Source organism: Mauremys reevesii, linkage group 7 (genome assembly GCF_016161935.1).
Source record: "Mauremys reevesii isolate NIE-2019 linkage group 7, ASM1616193v1, whole genome shotgun sequence".
Classification (NCBI taxonomy): Eukaryota; Metazoa; Chordata; order Testudines; family Geoemydidae; genus Mauremys; species Mauremys reevesii.
The window spans coordinates 80,662,558-80,682,046 of NC_052629.1; the positions used below are offsets into that span (position 1 = coordinate 80,662,558).

At 47.8% G+C, this 19,489-nt stretch overlaps 1 protein-coding gene across 13 annotated transcripts in view; it reads right to left on the reverse strand.

Moving 5' to 3' along the window:
• The window catches only part of DOCK3 (dedicator of cytokinesis 3), a 625,234-nt gene that overhangs the window by 269,822 nt on the left and 335,923 nt on the right, over positions 1-19,489 (reverse strand). Inside the window, exon 1 of one of the 13 annotated variants that reach the window (XM_039547588.1) lies at positions 14,728-14,847. The exons of the other annotated variants lie outside the window; for them this stretch is intronic. The gene's annotated coding sequence lies outside the window, so the exon portion shown is untranslated. Of the gene's footprint in view, positions 1-14,727; positions 14,848-19,489 lie in introns of those variants that run through there. 13 annotated transcript variants of the gene reach the window in all.

Genomic DNA, 19,489 nt, shown 5'->3' on the forward strand with positions numbered 1-19,489 from the left:
GAGGTCCAGCTGAGCCGCGCGACCAGCGGACCCTCCGCGGTCATGCCCGCGGCAGTTCCGCTGCTCCCGCGGCTCGGGGGCGCCTCCCGGGCATGATTGCTTGGGGCGGCCAAATTTGTAGAGCCGCCCCTGCCCCCAACAGTATATGTTAGTGGAGTGGCGGCTGGCGATGGCCTCCACCCAGGGCCAGAGGAGCCCAGTGTCCTGGCAGGTGGCAGAGGGAGAAACAGAGCCACTAGGTGGTGGGGGGAGGGCAAAGAGAAGGGATTGGCCCTGAGAGTGGCTGGAGGAGGCTGGAGGTTTCATGGCCATTGCCTTCGAGTCACCACACCCTGCAATCCATGCCTGTTGGGTCCCCTGGAGGATCTGCAGCTGCTGCAGGGATTGGGGCTTGGCGGTGCTGCTGTTCCCACCTGGACAATGCCATGACTAGGATTGGGACCAATAAGGTAACGGCCAGGCCTGGCCTGAGTGCCTTTTTCCCAGCACTGACAGCCACCGAGCCCTTCTCTCGTTCCCTGTGAGGCACGCCAGGGTGCTGGGTGTGTGACTGGGGCAGGTCTGCCAGGTAAGGAGCACAGGGCCAACCTTAAGGGGTGGGTGGTTGATTGCCCAGGGCGCCCTGGTCAGGGGAGCATCGTGGTCAAGAGGCAAGGAGCAGGGTGGGCCTGGGGTGCGAGACCACGGAAGGGAGCTTGAAGTATTGAGGGGAGAAGGCAGTGAGGTCTGTGGGGGATGGATTGGGAGGCAGTGGGAGCCAGGGGCTATGGGATAGGAGCCTGTGGAGGCAGCAGGGGTCTGAAGCAATGGGGATAAGCCCCCAGAGGCAGTGGGAGCCAGGGGTGATAGATGAGGAGGCAGAGGGGTCCCGAGGTGCTCAGGGGATGGGTGGAGAGCCTGGAGAGGCAGAGGGGCCCAAGGCAATGGGGGAGCTTGGGGAGACAGGGGCAGGGTCAACAAAATACAAGTTTTCTCAGACATTTTTCCTAAGGCTGGCCCTGGATGAGCTCAAGGCTCTCACATATCATCTGACCTGTTTTGCCACAACCTTTTCAACAATTTTTCCTGAAAATGAAGACTAGACAGAGGTCAATAAATAGCAAGATTGTCAGAGTCAAGCCAATATCTTTCTTAAGGTCTGCTGTTATTCTACCCTCACAGTGACATACACAATCCACAATGGGCTCATCACAATGGAGACTTCTTCACTGGTCTCCAACAGCCAGGATGGACATAGATTCAACTCAAGTTGTGGACCTGAGCATTTCCACAAACTCAGACTCTGGATAAATAGAGGCATACTGTGATATTTTTATATGGTCACTTTTCAGATAAGAATTACACTACAGTAGCTTTAAAGTTCTGCACTAATTTTAGGAGATAATAATGAACTGATAGCTTGTAAAAAGTAGATGCATTCCCTGAGCCACAGGAACTTTACAAAGGAGGCTTTTTCTATACTGCCAAAAATACTTTTCAGAAAGACTTAAAAAATAGTTATTATGTCACCTCTGCATAGACTTTTATCTCAACAGATGCAGCTATTTTAATTCTTAAACCAGTTTTATTATGCAGTCTTGTAGTTATATGAGAAAACATTTTTTTCATTTCTCTTGCAATTATAATTCCTATCACATATCTTCTCCATAATGCTTTGTATCTGGTTGACTGGTTTCATAAGGAAAATCTGAGTTCCAAAGAAAAGAACAGCAAATCCAAAAAGGCCTAGAATTAACTATCAAGATTGTTGCAGATAGCCATAATGACCCTCAAACACATGACGATTACTTCTGTAACAGAGGTTCCAAGACTGTGTTTATCCCTCACTAAAACTGAATGTGACAGGGTGCACTCACCTCTCCTGAGCACTGCCTGTCAGTTGGGTGTGAACCTGCACTCTCTCTGTTCACAATGCTCCCAGTCAGCTGTTGCCCTCATCAGGCATGTCTTCAGTGGCTCAGCCCTCTGGCTAATTCAAACATAGTCTAAAATGGATGAACCCCTTCCATGGTAACAAATGTCCAACAAGGACTATCACTGTGCACTTGTTGGTATCTGCAGCCCTGCCTCTGGGCTCAGTTCTCAGCCCCTTCTGGGCTAACTTTAAGTCTGTCCCTGTCCTGTTATAAAGCAGCACCCCCAGGGCTTTCTCCCTGGAGACTCTTTGCCTTTAATTGTTCTCTGGTATCCCAGCTCTCCAGCCATGTCAGTCCTTAATTTCAGTCCCCTTCGTGAGAGTGGGGGGAGGGAAACAAAGTTCAACAAAGGGTTGGCCCTCTCCAGGGTCTTCAGCCGTGTCCCTGGGCCTATTTGGGCTTTTAATAGAGTCTTATCCCCTTCTTGGGGGTTAACCACTTTTCCGGTGGCTGGGGGGAAGGAGTGTCTCAGGCCCGCCCACTACTCCAGATCCCAACCTAGGGACCTTATAGACAGCAGCCATATACTGCTTTCCTTTACTTGGTTGCTGTTGCTATTCTCTGGGCCGCTTCCCACTTGGTCCCATCACCTTCACTCTACCTTAAGTTACAGCAGGGGTCGGCAACCTATGGCACGCGTGCCAAAGACGGCACACGAGCCGATTTTTAATGGCACACTGCTGCCTGCCAGGACTCCAGTGTGCCATTAAAAATCCTGCTGGCGCGGCAAGCTGCAGGGTCCGCACTCCCAGGACTGAGCATCCGGCCGAGCGCAGCAAGCCGCCAGCCCCTTCCCTGCCATCCCCCACTTCCCCTGGAGCCCTGCCGCCACGTGCGCAGTGCTCTGGGGGCCGGGGCTGCACGCTCCCGGGAAAGATGCTCCCCGTTCATCCGGAGCCCTGCCGCCACACGCGCAGCATTCTGAGGGGCGGGGCTGCGCACTCCCACGGGGGCAGCGTATCTGGCTCTGCTTGGAGCCTCATGGTAAGGGGGCTGGGGTGGCTGGATACGGGGGGGGGGCAGTCAGGGGACAGAGGGCAGGGTGAGTTGGATGGTGGTGGGATCCCAAGGGGGGGGTGGCTAGGAGTGGGGGTCTCTGGAGGGGGCAGTCAGGGAGTAGGGCGGGTGGATGGGGCATGGGAGTCCTGGGGTCTGTTGGGGGTGGGGGTGGATAGGGTCAGGGCAGTCAGGGGACAGGGAGCAAGGAGGGTCCTGGGGGGAAGTTAGGGGACAAGGAGCTGTGGAGGTGGGATGAGTTGGGAGTTCTGGGGGGGCTGTCAGGAGGCAGGGGTGTGGAGAGGGGTTGGGGCAGGCAGGGAGCAGGAGGGGGGTCTGTAGTTCTGGGGGTCCTGTCAGGGGTTGGGGAGTGGTTGGATAGGCATGGGAGTCCCGGGGGTCTGTCTGGGGGCGGGGGTGTGGATAAGGGTCAGGGCAGTCAAGGGACAGGTAGGGTCCTAGGGGGATAGTCAGGGGACAAGGAGCAGGGAGGCTTAGATAGGGGATAGGATCCTGGGGGGCAGTTAGGGGCAGGGGTCCCAGGAGGGGGTAGTCAGGGGACAAGGAGTGGGGGGGTTGAGGGTTCTGAGGGGGGCAATCACCCAGCCCTCTGCCCTGAGCCCTGTACCTTCACACACAACCCAGGCCCCTGCCCTGAGCCCTGTACCTCCCTCATACACACCCAGCCCTCTGTTGACTCCTTCACCCCACCTCCCACAATCCCAGCCCTGACTCTGGCACCCCCACACATCCCCAGCCCCCCCTGCCCTGACACCTGCACCCCCCTCACATGCCCCCAGCCCTCTGCCCTGACTATTGCACCCCCCACATCCCCAGCCTCCCCACATCCCATGCACCCCACACATCCCCACCCCACCACCAAATGGGAGCTCCTGCACCCCCCACCATTCCCATCTGCACCCCTCGCACCAAATGGGAGCTGCCCAGGGAAGTGCCCCCACACTCAAACCTCCTGCCCGAACCCTGAGCCCCCTCCCTCATTCTAGCTCCTGGCCAGACCCTTCACCCCCAGCCCTGTGCTCAGTGCACTCCCACCCTCAGCTCAGTGCAGAGAGAGGAAGAGAATGGGCCAGAACCAGGGAGAAGGTAGGTACCCACTGTATGTGGGCAGGGCCAGGACCCCAGACCGGCAACGGGGTGAGCGGGTCCGGCAGCCGGGATCCCGGCTGGCAGGAGCCGGCAGATGGAACCCCTGAGCAGCAGTGGGCTGAGCCGTTCAGCCCACTGCCGGTCTGGGGTCCTGGCCGCAGGCCCCGCTCAGCCCTCTGCCAGCCTAGGTGAACAGAACCCCAGACCAGCAGTGGGCTGAGTGGGCCGCCGGCATAAGATCAACATTTTAATTTAATTTTAAATGAAGCTTCTTAAACATTTTGAAAACCTTGTTTATTTTACAATACAACACTAGTTTAGTTATATAATATATAGACTTGTAGAGAGAGACCTTCTAAAAAACATTAAAATGTATTACTGGCACACGAAACCTTAAATTAGAGTGAATAAATGAAGACTCGGCACACCACTTCTGAAATGTTGCCGACCCCTGAGTTACAGTCTTTGGGTTCTATTTCTCTCATTCCTTGTTTGCGCAGGGTTTCTTCCAGGCCTCCTTGCCTGGAGAGATTTTCTGTCATACTCTTGCTTGAGCAGGGCTTCTCCCAAGCCTCCTTGCCTGGAGAATTTCTCCATCTTCCAGGACTTCCTCAGCCTTCTGGTCTCAACCAGGGACTGAACTGCTCTGGCCCTTTTAACTGAGTCCTGATTGGCTGCTTCCCTACAGCCTTTCTAGGCAGGCCTGAAGGACCCACCTTCACTGCTCCTTTCTTGGGGCAGGATGTGGTAGGACCACAAGGCCTCAAAGGACCTGGTACGCCCTGTCACACCAAATTATAAAGCGTTCCAATACCTAAAAAATGTAACCTTTTTTTGGTAACTGCTGGATGCAAATCTTCCACTGCTTTCTAAAATGCACAGTTGCCAACTTTCATGTGGTAAATAAGCACCTTGACATTCACAATAAACCAGAAATCAAGCTAATCCCATTTCAAAACAAGGCCAAACTAGCTGATCCCTAAGAACTCCAACACTCTATGTGACTAGATCCCCCCAGTATGCAGTCTGGGACTGAGGTGGGCCCGCTGTGCACCCCTGACTCTCTTCCCCCCTTCCCCCTGCTTGCCGGGAGCCAATAAAAAAAAAAAGAAGCAACATGCTACAACAAGCAACAAGCCAAACAAGCAACAAGCCAAAAACTAGCCAACAAACAACTTACAAGCCAATTAAGCCAAAACCAAGCCCAATTTCTGCGTTTTTTTCATGGGTTTGGCATGTCTGGTCTACTGCAGTATTGCAAATTACAGCTAATAAGTACTCATCATAGGTGATAACTGTCCCTTATTTTGTTGAATAAGGATGTAAAATGCATGAATACCCAGCTGTCTCCATAGACAACATCTTGGGCCTGCTTCATTCTTATTTCTGCCGGCAAAACCCAGGCTATGGGAGACTTGTGACAGATAGTCCGCTCAATGGAAGCACACTGGCATAAGCTCCCATCAACCTGTGCTCTGCCAGAGGGCCTTGAAGCACACTGGCATAGCCCTTAAAGACAACAGGGACAGTTAGTGAGGGGAAGAAACAAGCCACTATGTCACCTCTGCCAACTTAAATTTAAGACGCATCGTAGTTTAAACTGCTCCCCACTGGTAAAGCTTCCGTGGTGGATTCAAGGGAGCAAATCAACCCCTCAACATTAGAGAATCAAAAGAGCATCAACCTAAAAAGAATGTCTTAGCATAGCCACTTCATGTTTGTTGTACTGTTGCTTACTAATTTATCAGCAGCAAATTGTCTGAGAATACTTAGGAGGTACTGAGTAAGCTTCTCTAATGACAGAATTTATTTTCATATAAGAAAACAATGCAGAAAAATATTTCATTTTGCAAGTTGCAAACCAATGAATGTATTAAACCTGGGTTTTGCTGCAAAGTTACAGCAATGTGTATCTTAATACTCCCTCCTAAACCAGCCTTCATTCTGGGCACTATGCAAAAACTCTAAAATAATTTTCCTCCCCTAAAATATAAATCTGTAAAGGGACTAATGAGATGAGTTTACAACACTAAAGCATACAAACATAAAATACACTCTCTAATTATTTAATATTTGTCCTCCCACACCCAACTCTCTCACTTCTTGTTTATTGTCATACCTCACTTTGTTAACCATACTATAGACCTGGATCCTGCAACTGGATCTGCAGAGGTGGTTCCCTGTGCCTGACTTCAATGGGGTTCTGCTACAAAGGATTTAGCCCTTAGAGTGTAAGCTCTTTTGGGTAGGAACCTGTCATTTTATTTGTCTGTAATGTATTCTATAATGCCTTTTTATATAAGGATCTCAAAGCACTTTACAAACATTAATTCATTAAGCTTCTTAACATTTTGTGAGGTGGGAATTATCCTTCTACAGATGAGGAAACTAACCCCACAGAAAGGTTAACTGAGCTACCCCAGAGATATAAAGCAAGTTGGTGGCAGAGGTGGAAACAGAACACAGCAGTTTTGACTCTGTCAAGTACTATTTTCTAACCACTATACTGCGGTTTTGACTCTGTCAAGTACTATTTTCTAACAAATATACTATACTATACTAATACTTGTAAAATGCTGGACTTGTCACAAAAAAAAAACTAAACTCCACCAAATGCAATCCAGTGCTTCCATATTCAAACTGGTGATTGTTTCTTCAGAGTCTGAAACATTTTTTATAAAATTATTATTATTTACTTGTGTCAAGGTGCCACCCCCACTTGAACTTTAGGGTGCAGATGTGGGGACTTGCGTGAGATAACCCCTAAGCTTATTTACCAGCTTAGATCTAGTAGCTGCCACCACCAAATAGTTTAAACAAACATTTATGGGAGAGTCATTTGGAAACTCTGTCTTCCCCGCAAATATTTCCCCAGTCTTTATCCCCCTTTTCCTGGCAGGATTGAGACTGATTCACCTCCTACCAATTCCTGGTGAGCCCAGATCCAAAAAACCCCCTTGGATCTTAAAACAAGGAAAAATCAATCAGGTTCTTAAAAGAAGACTTTTAACTAAAGAAAAAGGGTAAAAGGAATACCTCTGTGAGATTAGCATGCAAGCTACTCTCACAAACGACAGATTCAAAACACAGAGAATGTCCCTCTGGGTAAAACCTTAAAGTTACACAAAAGAAACCCAATTTGATTCCCCCTCTTATGCAAAATGAAGTCACAAAAGAAAATAAACATAATCTAATACATTCCTTCTCTAAACACTTACTACTTTTAGGAAATGTTAGATGGCTGATTCCTGGATCCTTCACTCCGTCACAAACTTTTCTGATCAGACAAAAGACTGATTTCCCTCCTCTCTCTTTGAAACCATCTTGTCCCCCCATTGGTTCCTCTGGTCAGGTGTCAGCTAGGCTATGTGAACTTCTTAACCCTTTACAGGTAAAAGAGGAATTAACCCTTAACTGTCTATGACAACTGGCCTCAAATTTTCAGGTAGTTTTTCTTTTTCAAGGGTACACATTCTGTTGGAATTTGCCATGTGATATGAGAAACAAATGAATAATCCCTTCTGCTAAAGTTGAAATATTCTTAATAATTTATTCAACCATTCTCATCCAATTCAACTCATAATAAACTTGGAATTTATAGTCTGACAGCTCTGTGAGTGCTAAAGTAGTATGAAGGTAAAATATAATTTAAAAATATTTGAAAAAACCTGAGGAGAAGAAATAAAGATTAATTTTCCATCTTTAATGGCCAGTTTGGCTGTGCTAGCTTTGATTTACTTTCTACTTTAAACAATTTTAAAAGAAAAACCAAAAAAAGAAAAGAAAAGTGAGAGAGAGAGAGAGAGAGAGAAAAGAATGAGGCAGCATCTGCAGACAATGTGAGAAGGAAACTGCCTATCAATTCACTATCCTTGTCTTTTACCAGATATGAGAGTCAAAGCCAACATAGGCAAGATGCTCATCTTCACCCTGTCCATTAAACCGATTCTTATCTCAGTGGAAGTGAACACCAAACCATTAATTACTAAGAAGATAGAAATAGTGATTAAATACTAAAGTGTGTTCATTTGAGATCAATAAGATCTAAATGGAAGGCTTCTGACACGTGAACTTGGTGCAATCTATTTAGTTAATCCGACAGCTTTCCCTTCTTGCCCATATGTTTTGTAAGAACATGACCTCTAAATTCCCTCCCACTTTCTAAAACAAAGACATAAAAGAGAAAACATAGTTCTTTGTAATTCTTGTTCTATATAGGTTCTATACAGTGCTCATAGGATCTGAGGGCTAGATCCACAAAGGGGACTTAGATACCCTGCCACCTAACGGAATCCACAGCTTTGAGTTAGGCACCCAGGCTTCTTATACAATGCACAATGAAAGTTAGACACCTAAGAAAGGAATTTCCAAAAGCCTGCAAGCTGAGTGGAGAGTTGCCTAAGCTAGTCAATAGAAAATGCTGAGGAGAGGGGTGGGGCCTAAGTACTGTCCCTCAAAGGGAGTTAGGTGCCTAAGTCCAGGTTGCAGTGAGGTGCCTATCTCTGCTTTGGATTCACAGCCATGAAACCTCCCTAGAATTAAGGCACCTAAGCCATTTCTCACAAACAAGCCAAACAGGAGGTGGTCTTGGTGCCTCCATATAACCTTTATCCCAACGGTTAGAGCACTCCCACAGGTTGTGGGAGACCCACATAAATTTAATTATTTATATAAAGTGGAACAGTTTCAACAGGAGAGATTGAGGGAGATCCACCTTAGAATATCCGATCGCTCAGCTATTAGGGCACTCTCCGATGAGATGGGAGATTTGGGTTCAAATTCCTGCTCCAATTTCTTTCCAGAGGAGGAAATTGAACCTGGGTATCTCACATCCTAGGTGAGTGCTCTAACAATTGGAATAAAGGTTATATGGTAATAAAGGGGATGCAGGGACCACCAGCACCATCTATGCAGAGCCTGATCCAATAAATATGGTTTTAGGGAGTCTCTGAGAACACCTATTGGACCAGGCCCCATAAGCAAGATAGGCAGAAAGGACCAGATCTGTCAAGGTATATAGGTACTTGACTCTATCTGAAATCAATAAGAGATGGGTGCCTAAATACCTTTCAGGGTCTGGGTTGGAATGCCAAGTTTGAGGATCACACTGGAACTTAGGCATGAGCTGGGTGCCCATGCGTCGGGACTTTGGTGTCTGTGTGCATGCTCAATAGCATATTTTTAGGTATCATGGGGAATTTAACAGCAGAAACAAAGGCACAACAGTATTTAGGTGTCCACAGGGTTAGGCAGCAACTGCGCGGAGGTTTTGAGGATCTAAATTTTAGACTTAGAGCTTGTACACTCTAGTGCTTACTTCCATATAACTGAAGTTGTTCAGGGGTGTGGAAAAGCCTCCCCCTGAGTGATGCAAGTTAAACTGACCTAAGCACCAGTGTGGACAGTGCTATGTCAGTGGGAGAGGCTCTCTCCCTTCGGCACTAGGGTCTGCACTAGCAGCGCTACAGCGGCACAGCTACATCAGTACAGCTGAGCCGCTGAAGGGATTCTAGTGTAGACTAGTCCTTAGGCACTGAATGGGGCAACTAGATGCCTAAATTTCTTTGTGGATCTAGCCCTGAGTGCCTTTCAGCAGTGTTTCACATGGGTATTGTGGCAAAGTCCCGTCTCAGTCTCCCCAGCCTCTGCTGTTTTTAGCTCTGGTGAGACTGGCTAGGGTAATGCAGTCCCCCTTAGGACTCAGGGGAAGTCTGTCCCCTGTCTTCTCACCAGTCTTAATTAAAGTATTTTTACCCTGTCTTGTAGGAGAGTGTCCTGCCGCTCTGCCTGGGAAGGCTTGCTGCTTCAATACTCCTGGTAGCCAGGCTCCTTCTCTCTCTGCTTTCACCCCCCCTTCCTTCCTCCCAGGAAGGGGTTTAAAAAGGTCTCAGGCAGCTCCAAGTTGTAACCAGCTGATCCTAGTTACCCTCAGGTAGCTCCCCTCAGCTGATTCTAATTTGCTACCTGGGTAACCCTTTCTCAGCTGAACCTGCTTGACCTGTAGTTGCTTCAGTTGATAAGGAGGAGGGCCTTTTAACCCTCTGGGACTGACTCCTCCCCCCCCTCTGGCAACTGTCTGTCCTGAGTTTATCACACATCCCCCCCCCTGCTCAACACTACAGGGTTGGGCTACTTGGGTCGGCAAAACAGTGTACCCTTGAAAGGCCATCCGCGTTGCCATGCTTGATTCCAGACCTATGTTGTACTCTGAAGTGGAAGGGTTGTAGTGACAGGAACCACCTGGTCACTCTCGCATTTTTCTCTTTGTTTTGGTGCATCCACTTCAGGGGAGCATGGTCCGTGACAAGGGTAAACTTCCGTCCGAGTAGGTAATAGCGAAGACTTTCAATGGCCCACTTTACGGCCAGGCATTCCTTTTCAACTACGGCATATTTCCGTTCCCTGGGCAGGAGTTTCCTACTGAGGAACAGGACGGGGTGTTCTTCCGCTCCAACCAGTTGTGAAAGTACCGCTCCCAACCCAACTTCTGAGGCATCCGTTTGCAAGATAAACTCCTTCTCCCAGTCTGGAGCTACCAGCACTGGGTCAGTGCAGAGCGCGGTCCGCAGATCTGCAAATGCCTCCTCAGCCGCGCTAGACCATTTCACTATATCTGGGCCACGGGCTTTCGTTAGGTCAGTTAGCGGGCATGCCCTGGTGGCGAAGTGGGGGATGAACCTCCTGTAGTACCCCACCAGCCCCAGGAATGCTCTGACCTGTTTCTTCCGGACAGGTCGGGGCCAATTCTGTATTGCCTCTAACTTGTTGAGTTGGGGCTTTACCACACCTCTCCCCACTATATATCCAAGGTATTTGGCTTCTGCTAGCCCAATTGCGCATTTGGAGGGATTTGCAGTCAGCCCTGCCTTTCTCAAGGTGTCCAGGACTGCTTCCACCTTCCCCAAGTGCGTCTCCCAATCCGGACTATGTATAATGACGTCATCAAGATAGGCGGCCGCATACCTGCCATGTGGGCGTAACAGTTTGTCCATGAGTCGTTGGAAGGTGGCAGGAGCCCCATGTAAACCGAACGGGAGGACAGTGTATTGATACAGTCCCTCTGGAGTTGAAAAGGCCGTCTTCTCTTTGTCGGCCCTAGCCAAGGGAATTTGCCAATAACCCTTAGTCAGGTCAAGGGTGGACAAAAATCGTGCTTTCCCCAGTCGGTCAATTAGCTCATCTATCCGGGGTATAGGGTACGCATCAAATTGGGACACCTCATTCAGTTTCCGGAAGTCATTGCAAAACCTCATACTGCCATCCGGCTTAGGTACTAGGACCACTGGGCTTGACCATTGGCTATGAGACTCTTCAATGACCCCTAGCTTCAACATTTTCCTGACTTCTGACTTGATCTCTTCTCTTTTCGCCTCCGGGATCCGGTATGGCTTTTCTGAGAACACGTCCTGGTTGCGTTCAATCATGTGGATCACCTCCGCTCGTTGGTCAGAGGTCAATTCTGGGGATATTCCCACTTGGCCAGGCAGGTTGCTCTCGGGAGGGGGTGACCCTATAGTGACCACATGCGCTTCTCTGTCTTGCCAAGGTTTCAACAGGTTCACATGATAGATTTGTTCCAGCTTCCGGCGTCCGGGCTGTCGGACTTTGTAATCGACCTCTCCAACGGCTTCTATTACCTCGTATGGACCCTGCCATCTGGCCAGGAGCTTGCTCTCTGCTGTGGGTACGAGTACCATCACCCGATCTCCCACCTGGAATTTTCGGGTCGTCGCCTGGCGATTGTAATATGTTTGTTGGGCCCCTTGTGCTCTCTCCATGTGTTCCCGCACTATGGGAGTGACTTGGGCTATCCTGTCTTTCATCTGCAACACATGCTCGATGACGTTTCTCCCTGGGTTCGGCTGTTCTTCCCAACTTTCTTTGGCAATGTCCAATATGCCGCGGGGGTGGCGACCATATAACAGTTCGAACGGGGAAAACCCAGTCGAAGTCTGAGGCACCTCCCTGATCGCAAACATTAGGTACGGTAGCAGGGTGTCCCAGTTCCTCCCATCCCGGCTCACCACCTTTCGTATCATGTTCTTCAACGTCCTATTAAAACGCTCGACGAGGCCATCGGTCTGCGGATGATAGACTGATGTCCTTAGTGTCCTTATGTGGAGCATTGCACATAGATCCTTCATTAATTTAGACACAAAGGGAGTTCCTTGATCTGTCAGGATCTCTTTGGGTATTCCCACTCTAGCGAAAATTTGGATTAATTCTTTAGCTATGGTCTTGGACGTAGTGTTCCGTAGGGGAATGGCCTCGGGGTATCGGGTGGCGTAATCTAGCACCACCAGTATGTGCTGATGGCCCCGGGCTGATCTTTCTAATGGCCCTACTAGGTCCATAGCTATCCGCTCAAAGGGGACTTCAATAATCGGGAGAGGTACCAAAGGTGCCCTTAAGCGGGGTCGGGGCCCGTGTAACTGGCATTCTGGACAGGAGGCACAATACCGTCGGACCGCTGCATATATTCCAGGCCAAAAAAACCTCTGTAGAATTCGGTCCAGGGTTTTATCTACCCCTAGATGTCCCCCGAACAAATGGCTGTGAGCTAGCTCCATCACGCCCCTCTGATGTTTCTGTGGTACTAGGAGCTGTTCCACGACTTGCTCTTGGATACGGACAACACGGTACAGCAGATCCTTCTTGATCATATAATACGGCCCGGGGCCCTTGGCTCTCCCTTCCACAGGGACCCCATTCACCTCCACTACTTCTTTGCGAATGTTCTGGTATACTGGATCATTGGCCTGATCCTGTCCAAAATTCTCTAGTGAAGTTCCAAGTTGCCCAAACTCAGAGGGTTCTATCTCCCCCTCCTCTTCAAGGGAGGTCCCTGGGGAACTGGGCCCGGCTACTGGCTCCCCAACCTCCTGCCTAGTCCCCTCGTCCGTTGGGCCAACTCTCTCCCCTACGAGTATAGGCTTCTGATTCTGGGCCAAGATGCTCGTTCCCCTCCTCTTATCTGCCCTCCTTTCTCGCCGAGTCTTCCTGGTTTTCCCAGGGGGCGAGAATAAGTCCTGGGCAAATTCTTGGAAGGCTGGGGGGTTGCTAACTATTGAGGCCACCCCATTGCTCTCTGGAGGGTTATCTTCTTCTGACTCCTCTCCAGGAAGTAGACTGCCAAACCCTGGGAAGTCTCGTCCTATGAGGACTGGGTAGGGGAGTTTCGGGACCACCCCCGCCATCACCTTAGTGGGGTTTCCTTGGACCTCTATTTTCACTCGGATGGTCGGATAGTAATTTACATCCCCATGGACACAGGATATCCCTGTGCGCTTGGCCCGGGATAGTTGATCATACCCGACCAGCTTTCCCGAGACCAGCGTGACTGCACTTCCTGAGTCTACTAACGCGTGGTCTTTATACCATTCATTTTAACTTGCCTAGTATATCTATGAGGGACCATCGCTACTCCTACTAGGCTTATCAGGTCACATGACTCTTCTAGATTTCCCAGGTCGCATTGCATGGGCTCCTCTAGGTTTGGGCATTGGGCAGCTATATGCCATATCTCTCCACATGCATAGCATCGGTACCCTCCTCGGGGCAGCCCCTTAATTTTTGGGCTGTGGGGCCTTACCCCCCGAGTCTCTCTCTCCCAGTCCCCAGGTCCCTCCGAGTACTTTGGCTGCTCTTCGTTCTCCTTCTTCCCTGCCATAGTTCGGCCTGGAGCTATGGCAACTCGGGCCCTTGGTACATAGCCTTGCCTCCTATCCTGGCGCCTCCCTTCCCCAGTGGTCCGAGAGAGTTCCTGTGCTGCTAGATGTCTCTCTACAAGGGCAACTAGCTCATCGTAGGAGGAGGGATCATTTTGACTGACCCAGCCTCGTATGTCCGGCGGTAGCCCTCTCATGTACCTGTCCACAACTAGGGTTTCCACGACTTCCTCCGGCCGGCGGGTCTCGGGGCACAGCCACTTCCGGGCCAGATGGATCAGGTCAAACAGCTGGGACCTCGGGGCTTTGTTGGCTCGGTATTTCCACTCATGGAACCTCTGCGCCCTTATAGCTGTCGTCACGCCAGACCTTGCCAGGATCTCCGCCTTTAGCTGGGAGTAATCGGAAGCTGCTTTTGTTGCCATATCAAAATACGCTTTCTGTGCCTCCCCACACAGAAAAGGTGCCAGGATACTGGCCCACTGGTCTTGGGGCCAGGCCTCCCGCCGGGCCGTCCTCTCAAACGCAAGGAGATACGCCTCCACGTCATCATCCACTGTCATCTTCTGTAAGTAGCGGCTGGCGTGCAGGGGCCGAGTCCCCTGGGGGCCGTGCGTTAGGGTGGTCAGGGCCTTTAGCTGGTTCACAACCTCATGCAAGGTGGCTCGATCCTGAGCCGCTTGGCTCATCAGGAGTTGATTTGTCTCCTGCTGCATTCGTACCGCCTCCTGCTGGGCAACCATCTGCACCCTGGTAGCTTCTTGCTGGGCCGCAGTGGCCTGCACCAGTGCCTTCACTACATCTTCCATTTTTTTTTTTTTTTGGGGGGTGCTTTTACCCTGCCCCGAGACGGTTTGCCGCAAAGTCTCACTCACATCCCACTCCTGACACCACGTGTGGCAAAGTCCCGTCTCAGTCTCCCCAGCCTCTGCTGTTTTTAGCTCTGGTGAGACTGGCTAGGGTAATGCAGTCCCCCTTAGGACTCAGGGGAAGTCTGTCCCCTGTCTTCTCACCAGTCTTAATTAAAGTATTTTTACCCTGTCTTGTAGGAGAGTGTCCTGTCGCTCTGCCTGGGAAGGCTTGCTGCTTCAATACTCCTGGTAGCCAGGCTCCTTCTCTCTCTGCTTTCGCCCCCCCTTCCTTCCTCCCAGGAAGGGGTTTAAAAAGGTCTCAGGCAGCTCCAAGTTGTAACCAGCTGATCCTAGTTACCCTCAGGTAGCTCCCCTCAGCTGATTCTAATTTGCTACCTGGGTAACCCTTTCTCAGCTGAACCTGCTTGACCTGTAGTTGCTTCAGTTGATAAGGAGGAGGGCCTTTTAACCCTCTGGGACTGACTCCTCCCCCCCCTCTGGCAACTGTCTGTCCTGAGTTTATCACAGTATGTTCTCTCATCCTCTTCCCAAGGGAGAACTGGGTGTGTAGTTGAATGTTTTGTTTTGGATTATTTTAAACACATACAAACACACACACATAGAGCTATATGTTTATGTTAGAGAAGGCAAGATCAAAGAAATGCACCTTGCTCTTAGTGGTGAGGTTTGTAACAGTCCCTGGTTCCTGTGGGAGTTCACTCCACAGTTTTGGGTCAGCTCCAAAGAAAGTTCTGTTATCTGCACAGATGAGCTTTACTTTTATTGTAGAAAGTTTCATTGTGCCAGAGGAGCAAAGTTGTTGATGTAGTCTTCATCCCAGGGCTTTAGTTTATCTTTTAGACACTCTGGGCACAGGCCATTGAGTATCTTGAAGATAAGGACCTTGAACTTGATATTCTATGGGAAGCCAGTGTAGGGAGAGAAGGACAGGTCTGATGTATTTGCCATAGCCAGTATTCTGAGAAGCCATGCTGTAGCATTCTGTACCAGTTGGAGTTTCCCAAGTGCAGAATGTCTCATGTCCAGGTATGTTGTATTACCATAGTCCACCTGAGAGGTGGCAAAGCCATGAATAACTGAGGCCTGTCACCATTTGCCAGGATGGGGCAGTCTCCTAGCCAACTGGAGATAGCAGTATCAGCAAATAATGCTTTCACTATAGGATAGCTTAGTATCAGTGAGGCATCCAGGAGCATGCCAAAAATACAAAATGAATTGACCAATTGTGGGTATATACCTTCAACCAAAGAAGACTGCACTGCAGCAGCAAACTCTTCGAAGTGCTTTCCTCTGCCCACCAGAATAATCTCTATCTTGCCTGGATTCAGCTTCAATCAGCTGTTCTTCTTCCAAAGACAAAGCTTATCCAAGCACTGGGACATCTTGGTGGTAGTGATTTGGCCATATGTGTTCATGGATCAATAGAGCTGTGTGCCATCTCTATACTGCTATAACTTCTCAAAAGGTAATAATTCCAATAAAGATGACCATTCTTAATGCTGTGCTTTCTGTATTTGATTGGCTTAAGATGCTTGTGCTCCATGCTCTGAGCTGTTAAACCAATGTTCTCATCAATGCCTACTTATTACAGGGAGTGCAGGTAACAACATCTATATTCAAGGTTTCCCAACTTTTTCTGTTATAAGATTGTTTCCATTTGCTTACAACTTTGCCAAACAGATTGTTCAGGCTGAAATTTTCCATGTTATTTGTCTGCCTCAAAATTTTTAATTTTGATATTAAAAAAATTCTTCCAGCTGTTTTGTTGAGATGCTCTAGTGCCTCCATGCTCTGGAGCAGGGACTTTAAATTCGGCAGGGGATTACTCCATCATCTCACAGCTCCTATGTGGCAATTGGACTGTGCATGTACCACCCCCACATAGCTACTGATCATGCTCCAAATAACTGGAGATTCAAGGGCTGCACTTGCTCTCCTTGACTGTTGCATGCTCAGGCACCAGAACTGACAGAAAGGAGACTGTCTCCCCTGTGCTCTGCTCCCCATGCTACTGTCCAGACAACATGGTGGAGAAGGAAGATTCAGTCTTACTCAAATCCAGAGGGGTGAAGAATTATCATGCATATGTAGGAAATTATAGTAAAGAAACTATGTTAGCAGAAAAATAAGATGGCAAAGCCACACATTCAAAAGTTAGGAACCCATTCAGGGAACACTGTCCAGCCTCTGAACAGAATGATGCAGGAGTCTGTGGAAAAATAGTATGTGATCGTATAATTAAACACTATCATAATGCATACACACAAGGGAGCCAAATTAAGACTGTATGGGCAATCTTACTTCCCAGCATTTCCTAACTTTTGAGTGTTTGACTTTCCCATCTTAATTTCCCTTTAATTGATGAGGTGCTATGGCCAACAACTGCCTCAACCATTAATGGGTTTTAGAGTAAATAGTAACAGAATTATAATATATAAAACAAAGATTCCCTAACTGTAGAGAATATGAGTGGGAGCCTATTATAACCACTATTACCTGTATTTTTTGTTTTCAGAATTTATTGTCAGGTTCCGGAAATTTATTTAATAATACTATCAAAACCTTGTAACTGACAGGTCAATGAAAAGACAATAATTGATTTATAAACAAGAAGAATACCATAACTAAAAAATGAAAAAGGAAAGAAAGGTAACATTCATGCCAGTGACTGGAGATGCTGGTAACCTAATGTAAGTGAGAAAACTGCTTATGCAAAAATGTAACTTGCTAAAGTTTTAGGCACTAGAAAGCTTGTTTTGTTTTGTTTTGTTTATAACTATATCTGTCTCTTTTTCTCTTGCTTAGTATCACTTAAATCTCTGTTCTTTATTAATAAACTTCAGAGACACGTCTCCAGGGAACTCAGGAACTGGGGTTCACTGATTATTACCTGCAAGGAAAGATTAAGACTGACAGAGTCTCAAGGAATTTGCTGTTGAGGCAGACAGTCTGGCATGGCAGGGAGATGACACAAGTTTAAGCCTCAGCAAAGTTCTCCCTGGCTGAGGCAGAGGGGTAACATAGTGGCTTACAGTTCTGGGTGTCCTTAGGACAGCATCATACTTATACTCCAAAAGAAATAAATGCAAATAAAAGGGAGGCTCAGAATCGGAGGTCTAAAAGTTTCTGTAGAATTCTTACAGCATTTACCAAATAATTTTGCTAACTCTTTCTGCTGATTTCTTTTGGCCCTGACACTGGTCTTACATGACATCGATAATTAATAAATCACAGTAAGAAGTGGTGCTGTTCTTTTCTGTGACTCATGCTATCAAAAAGAAGGGATTGCTACATGGAGTCGAATTCTCTCATCCATCAGCATAACCACAGCATAAAGAGGTGCAACTTGGATTAGTCTGCATAAAAATTAGCATGGTGGTGATGGAGGAGTTTGAAGGAATATATAAATGAAAGTGCAAAACTTGAAAAAATCTTCAGAGTTTTTTTCCTGCATGGGACTTGGAAAATGGAGCCAAAGTCAGTAAACTAATTTTGTAATCTGACAGATACTAATTCCTAGACTTCACCTATACCTCTAAAGTTTCTGACCTAGAAAATCAAAGATAATGTTCATAAAACCAAGAAGTCTAAAATTAGAGAGTGTGTTTCTGGGAGAAGGTAATAAACACTCAGAGAAGCTGTGCAATTTAGGAGTTTTAAATAAAGAAATCAGTGTAAAAAACTGATAAATCCCGTCCAATTTTATTCTGCTTGAGATTCCAGGCTTGGACACTGGAGATTTTGATTAATATTAATATTCTTAATTTTATTCAAAATGAAGAACTGATAAATCAATACATTATTACAGATACAGGCATATATTATGACCCTATCTTAGGAAAGGAACACAATATAGCAGAGAAATAGTAAAATTACATTTTTCTTTAAATTAAAATATCATTTAGCAGAATGGACTAATGAAGCCAAAATGCTTCAAAATGTTATGGAATAAGATGCTGTCAGCACATATAAAATTACTGGAAAATGCCTCTACCTTCAAAAAACTGACACTCACATTTAAAATTACAGCTAGCATATCAATCATAAATTGCCCTCTTGTGTACATATTTCTTCCAAGACATGCCCTTACATTTTATGCTGGCCAAATTATGGCTGCTGGGAAAATTATAACAGCTTTGAAATTCCTGCCTTTTGTCCATTTAAATTCTCAACCATAAAACTCCATTAACATAGGTTTGGGGTTTTTTTGCGTTGAATAAAATATATGAGATTGAGGGGCACCATTGTTGATCTTAATGTAAAAGTCAAAAGCCTCACATCTTCACTTGCATTACAATATCTAGTGGCAGAGCTAGTCCTCTTTTCACTTAGAAGTAGCCTGTGGAGCTAGGCAGTTTGAAAGGGACCACACAGCTCAGTAGTATAGGCTGTGGAGTGGGGAGAGGGGCCACCCAAACTATTCCCCAACCACTTTCAGACAGGAATATGGTCTTTACCTGAAGATCTGAGAGCGAGAGATGAGAAGTGGGTGTTTCATGGAAGAGCGTATCTAATTGTCAGTCTGGATGACTCCCTCTGAATATGAGGTGGGTGTAGCAAGTGCACATGGCCCTAGTGAGGGAGTTGAGGGGTATTGCCTCTGGAAGCACGGGCAGCTGCAGGGTGTCTCCAACTGGAGCTATCCCATATGCACTGTGCTGTTCACTCCCTGCAGTATGTCTAGCCCTCTGGAGGAGGCCGGTGCACAGAGGGAGAAGGCTGGGGAATTAAGTGTTCCACAGGGTGGCTCTGGCAGCGACGCAGGTGAGGAGCAGAAGAGAAGAGAGCTGGGAGCTTTTCTGTGCCTGTGGGGTACATCCAGTGAATCCTCCCAAGCCTGTGGGTGAGATTTGTTAAGTCACTGTGAAAGGAGAAGCTGACACAGCTGCCTGTCCAGGAGAGGGAGCTGCAAGCAGGAACATACTTT